This window comes from Sorex fumeus, unplaced genomic scaffold (assembly GCF_029834395.1).
Source record: "Sorex fumeus unplaced genomic scaffold, SorFum_2.1 ptg000050l, whole genome shotgun sequence".
Classification (NCBI taxonomy): domain Eukaryota; kingdom Metazoa; phylum Chordata; class Mammalia; order Eulipotyphla; family Soricidae; genus Sorex; species Sorex fumeus.
The window spans coordinates 4,220,162-4,226,690 of record NW_026606107.1 but is presented as its reverse complement, the minus strand read 5'-3'; the positions used below and the strand labels follow the sequence as shown (position 1 = coordinate 4,226,690).

The following is a 6,529-nucleotide window of genomic DNA, read 5'->3' as shown; positions in this document are numbered from 1 at the left end:
ACCCTACCGCTGTGCCTTTTGGCTAAGATCAAGTGTAGTATCTGTTCTTATCAGTTTAATATCTGATACGTCCTCTATCTGAGGACAATATATTAAATGGATATTCTTTTTGTAGCTTTTTTATTTCTGCTCTCATTTCTTCCTGTATTTTCTGTACTATCTGTTCTATTGTTTCTTTCATTTCTTCTTTTAGTTTTCTGGATATCTCTTGCATTGATTCTTTGAGTAGATCCTTGAACACCCTCTTATTTCATCCTGGACTTCTTTATCCAAGAGAGAATACTTGTGGAGAACCTCAGTTGAGGATTCAGGATTCTTTTCTTCGTATTCTCCTTGTGGTGGAGATTTGTGGTGTTTCTTCATGTTGTTTTGGTTGCCTAGTGGTAGAACCTTGAAATAACAGGGACTGTTTCCTCTTATGGTGGGAAAGGATTTTGGATAAGGTTGGTCGATTGTAGCCACCCTTCTACCTTTCTGAGTCTGACTTTCTTCTCAATCAGGCTTTATTCTTTGTTTTATAACCGACATTGAGTGAAACTTTGGAGAAGGTGCTATTTAGTACTGAGCTTGTATAGCTCATTTCAAACAGGTCTTCGGTTGGAAATGGAGTAGGCGAGTGGGATGTTGTATTGTAGTAGAGGTGGTGAGAGATTTTTGGTCGGTATTGGTGTACAAGTTGTGGGATGAAAGTCCTGAGTGCTTGGAGTGGGAGATATCACTGCGGCCGCCCAGGAGAAGGCCACGGCCACTTTGGGAGGCCACGTCCCGTTCATAGTGGCCATGCCCCTAGCCTGTCCCAGGTCACTGCCATCCAGGATCCTGGAATGGAGGAGGGGTGGTGGACAGTCCCATGGAGCTGGACCTGCGGCGGGGGTCTCCTCTTTGGCGTTCAGCGGGAAAAGGCATGGGGCTGCGGGGGAGGAGCGGCTCCAGGCTTGGGCTCCCCCTACCCATCTGGAGAGGAGGAGCCGATTAGGTGATGGACTGTCCCACGGAGCTAGACCTGCGGCGGGGGTCTCCCTGCTAGGGTTCGGCGGGAAAAGGCGCGGGGCTGGGAGGGAGGAGCAGCCTCTGATGATCTTTTGAATTTCTTTGGTTTCTCTTGTGATATCCCATTCTCATTTCTTATTCAGTTTATTAGGGTTCTGTCTCTCTCTCTGATTTTTTTTTGTGAGTGTTGCTAGTGGTTAATCTATCTTATTTATTTTCTCGAAGAACCAACTCTTAGTTTCATTGATCTTTCAGATTGTTTCTTTGGTTTCCATGTCATTGATTTCTTCTCTAAGTTTTATGATCTCTTTCCTTCTGCCTACTTTGGGGTCCTTCTGTTGATCCTTTTCTAAGATCTTGAGCTGTGAAGTCAAGTTGTTTATGCGCATCTTTTCTTCCATCTTGAGATGCTTGCAGAGCTATAAAATTTCCCCTTAATGCAGCTTTCGCTGTATCCCATAAGTTCTGGTAGCTTGTGTCTTCATTCTCATTTGTTTCCAGGTGTCTTTTGATTTCGTCCTTGACTTCCTTCCTGATCCATTCGTTGCTCAGCATTGAATTGTTCAGTTTCCATGTGTTTGATTTGGTTCTCTGTGTCTGTGTGTGATTCATTTCTATTCTCAGTGCATCGTGGTCTGAAAAGCTTGTTGGTAGTATTTCTATCTTCCTGATACTACTGAGGTATGTTTTGTGGCCTAGCACATGGTCTATTTTGGAAAATGTTCCATGCACACTGGAGAAGAATGTGTATTCTTGCTTTTGGGGGTTTAAAGCCCTGTACAGGTCTATAAGTCCTTTCTCTTCTATTTTTTCTTTCAAAGTCAATGTTTACTTCCTGAGTTTTGTTCTTGTTGATCTATCCAGAGGTAATAGGGCAATTTTGAAGTCTCCACCTCTATTGTGCTGCTAGCAATATCCTCCTTAAAATCTGTTACCAGTTGTTTCAAGTATTTAGCTGTTTCCTCGTTAGGTGCGTATACATTTAAGAGTGTGATTTCTTCCTGTTGTACGTATCCCTTGAAGAGAAAGTGCCCTTCGCTGTTCCTTCTAATCTTTTTCAATGTGAAATTAATGTTGTTGGATACTAGTATGGCCATCCCAGCTTTTTTGAGGGAGCTGTTTTCGTGCAGGATTGTTTTCCATCCTTTGACTTTGAGTCTGTTTTTGCTCTGATTGTTCAGATGAGTTTCTTGTAGACAGCAGAATGTTGGTTTCTTTTTCTGGATCCATTTTGCCACTTTGTGTCTCTTGATTGGTGCATTTAGGCCGTTGACATTAAGGGAAATTATTGTCATGGGTTTTTGTGCCATGTTTCTGTAGGGGCTGGTTGTGTTTCTAAGTGTTTTCCTTCTTATCCTACATGAGCCACTTTAACCCTGCTTTTAGTTTTGGTTTTGAGTCTATGAAGTTCCTGAGCTGTTGTTTATCTACAAGATGGTGTATAGTTCAATCAAGTTTGAGTGATAGTTTAGCTGGATAAACTATTCTTGGTCAGGCATTCGTTTCATTGAGTTTTTTTTCACTATATCCCACCATTGCCTTCGGGCTTGGAGCGTTTCCTCTGATAGGTTTGCTGTAAATCTAAGGGGTGCTCCTTTGAACGTGATTTCCTTCTTTGACCTTGCTGCTTGTAGTATTGTATCTCTGTCCATAGAATCCATCTTTCTGACTATGATATGCCTTGGAGTGTCTTTATAGGGCACCCTTCTGGCTCCTTGTATCTGTATGTCTGCATTCTTTAACCCTGGGAACTTTTCGGCAATGATTTCTATGACTGTGACTTTTTCATTGGGATTGCCTCCATGCCCTTCTGGTACTGCAATGATTCTAATGATTTTCCTCTTGGCGTCATCCCCTAGGTCTCTGATTCTCCTAAGAGCCATTTTGCAATCTTTTTCCATTGATTGTTTTTCCCTATGGGATTTCTGTTGTTCATCTTCAAGCTCACTTATCCTCTTTTCAGCTGCACTTATCCTATAGCTAAGGGCACTTACTGAGTTTTTAATTACATCTACTGAGTCCTTTATCTGTGACACTTCTTTCTGTTGCTTTTTTTGTTTCTGCTCTCATTTCTTCCTGTATTTTCTTGACTAACCTTTCTATTGTTTCTTTCATTTCTTCTTTTAGTTTTCTGGCAATCTCTTCCATTGATTCTTAGAGTAGGTCCTTGAACATCCTCTGCATTTCGTCCCGGAGTTCTTTATCGGAGAGAGCATATTTGTATGCGACCCTGGTTGAGGGTTCGGGAATCTTTTCTTCGTCTTCACCTTGTAGTGGAGATTTGCGTTGTTTCTTTATGTTGTTTGGTTTGTCTAGTAGTAAACCCCTGGAATTCACCAGCACTGTTCACCCTTATTGTAGGAAAGGATTCTAGATAAGGCCGGTCGCTGGTGGACACCCTTCTCTCTTTCTAGGGTCTGAGTATCTTTTCTCGTATTTTTTCTCTGGCTTATGACAGGCATCTAGTGAAGGTTTGTAGGAGGTGTTCTACACAGCTTCTATTGTGTATTGGTCTTTGGTTAGACTTGGAGTAGGCCAGTGGATTATTATTGCATTGTAGTGTAGGTGGCCGGAATTTTTTCCCCACAGAATTAGATGGGAAGGGCTGGGATAAGGGTCCAGATTTCTGGGGATGGGAAATATAACTGCGGCAGCTCTGGAGAAGGCCACACCCACTTTTGGGGAGACCACGGCCACTTGCAACGGAGACCACTCCCCTACAGTAATGACCACACCCCCAGCCAGTCAAGGTGCTAGGCCACAGACCTGTTGGGGGCAGCAGCAAATACATGGATCTGTGCTCCCTGCCGAAGTGGCTCAGGTTGCTGGAGGGGCCCCTGTCCGGGGTCCAGCGGTGGCGGCTGGGTTTCTGGGTCCCGAGTTGAGTTGGGGTCTCATTGCTAAGTTTTAATCTTTCTGAACTATCTATGGTGATAAGGCGGTGTTCAAGTCTCCAACTACTGTTTTATTTCTAGCAATGTCCTCCTTAAAATCTGTTAAAAGCTGTTTTAAGTATTTGGATTGTTCCTCTTTAGGTGCATATATGTTCTTACTGCTGGACATACCCCTGATTAGTAAAAAATGGCCTTGACTGTCTCTTCAAAATTTTTTCAAACTGAAATCTATGGTGTCCAATATTAATATGGCCACCCAGACTTTTTTGAGGAAGTTGTTTGCTTGAAGGATTGTTTTCTATCCTTTGACTTTGAATGTTTGTTTTAGATGTGTTTCTTGTAGGCAGTAGAATATTGGGTTAAGTTTCTGAATCCATTTTCCCACTCTGTGTCTCTTAATTGGTTCATTTAGACCATTGACGTTGAGAGAGATTGTTGTCAACATTATTGTAAAGATGGGGTTTTGTGCCCTCTTTCTGTACGGGTTTGTTGTGCTTGTAGGGGTTTTTCTTGCCTACAGGATTCACGTTATTCCTTCTTTGGGGTTGGTTTTGAGTCTATGAAGTTCCTGAGCTGTTGGTTATTCATAAAATAATGTATGGTTTCTTCAAGTTTGAATGAGAGTTTAGCCGACTGAGAGTTTAGTCTTGTTGAGGAATTCACTTCATTGAGTTTTTTCACTATATACCACCATCGCCTTCGGGCTTAGAGTGTTTCCTCTGAAAGGTCTGCTGTGAATCTAAGGGGTGTTGCTTTGTATGTGATTTCCTTTTTTGACCTTGTTGCTTGCAGTATTGTGTCTCTATCCGTGTTCATCCATCATTCTGACTACGACGTGTCTTGGAGTCTTTTTTATTAGGGTCTCTTCTAGCTGGCATCTTTTGGCCTCCTAGGTTCTGGACGTCCACATTCTCCAGCTCTGGGAACTTTTCCGCAATGATTTCTTTAACTTCAGCTTTTTCATTAAGGTTGCCTCCCTGTCCTTCCGAGACGCCAATGATTCTAATGTTGTTCTTCTTGGAGTAATCCTTTAGGTATCTGATTCACTCTAGAGCTATTTTGAGGTCTTTTTCCATTGTTTGTTGTTGCCTGTGAGCTTGATGCAGCTCCTCTTGAAGTTCACTGATTCTGTCTTCAGCTGTAGCCATTCTACTCATTAAGGGCATCCACTGTGTTTTTTTTTTTTTTAATTTCGTCTACTGAATTTTTTATTCGTGACATTTCTGAATGTAGCTTTCCTATTCCTGCTCTCATTCCTTCCCATATTTTCTTTGCTCATTGCTCCACTCTTTCTTTGAGTTCACTGAACATTCTCAGCATTTAATCTATGAATTCTTTATAGTAGAGATCAAATTTGTTGATAAACCCTGTTAAGGCTTCTGGACTCTTCTTCATCCTCTCCTCACAGTGGGGATTTATGCTGTTTCTTCATGCTGCCGGGGTTGTATAGAGATGGGACCTTCCAATTTACTAGCGCTGTTCCCTCTTACTGTGAGAATGGGTTTTTGGTGAGTTCTGTCGATGCCAGTCGCCTTTTTACCTTTCTAGAGTACATCCTTCCTCTCAGGTAGTTCTCTGTGACTTATATAGGGCCTCTAGTGAAGTTTTGGAGAATTTATTCTTTTACATTGGGCTTGTACATCTTCTTGTTCTCATCCGTATTTTGGTACAATTTGCATAGACTTGTGTTCATTGTTATTTTGTTGCAATTGGAATAGGCCAGTGGCCTATTGGCCTATTGTGTTTGAGATACCCAGAGAGCTCTCTACAGAATTAGGTAATGGGGACTGATATTTGGGTCCAGCGTGCTGGGAGAGGGGAAAATAACAGGGGATACCACGCCCCCTGCAGTAGAAACCACACCCATTACCTCAGAGGTCACAATCCCTTCTGGCAGCACTGGGTCAGGTAAACTGGCATACCTGGATGAAGAAGGAGGAAGTGTGTGGGTGTGCGATGGCGGCTGAGGGCAGTTGCCTTGCCGGGAGTTCATATCTGGTGGGACTCTGCTTGCAAGGAGCTAATGAACACAACTTGCTATAAATGCTGGCCCTGAATACCTTTCCGAGTTTAGTTCTTGCCTCCCAATCAGATTTTGTGAAAGTATTTTTAAGTACATGGCAATGTGTTCAACTCATTCTCCGTATTTTCATGGCAAGATTCTGTGCCCTCTCAGTCTCTGCTCCATTACATGGTTTCCATTGGTTTTGTCATAACTCCTTAGCTTTCAGGTAAAACACTGCTACTTTTATATACTGGGGTTTGTTTCTAGAAGATTGTGACTAAATTCTCCAGAGAGTTTTATCAGAAGAATCCTATGCAGTATCCCACACTTAATTCATGTTTTTATGAATTTTTGTTGTGGTGTCCTTGGTGTATTCTAAGATTCCTACCATCTTGTTCCCTCTTTCTTAGAATTTTCATTATATTATATCTTAAATTTATTTTCATGACCTCCATTTTATGTTCCAATAGTAACCCAGAAAAGAATCATAACAAGTAGATATTTAGTATCATTATCATCATCAGGGTCAGGGGAATGAGATCCATTTTTTTACAGGTCTCTCAAAGAGGAATCGAAAGAGCTATGCTTGGAATATCACGCTTCACTCAAATGAGAGATAGAATCCGGAGTTCTGATATCA

General features: G+C 42.0%; 1 pseudogene; it reads left to right on the top strand.

The window, feature by feature from the left end:
* Window positions 1-3: 3 nt before the first annotated feature.
* LOC130032676 (uncharacterized) lies at window positions 4-120 on the top strand (annotated as a pseudogene).
* The last annotated feature ends 6,409 nt before the right edge of the window (window positions 121-6,529 follow it).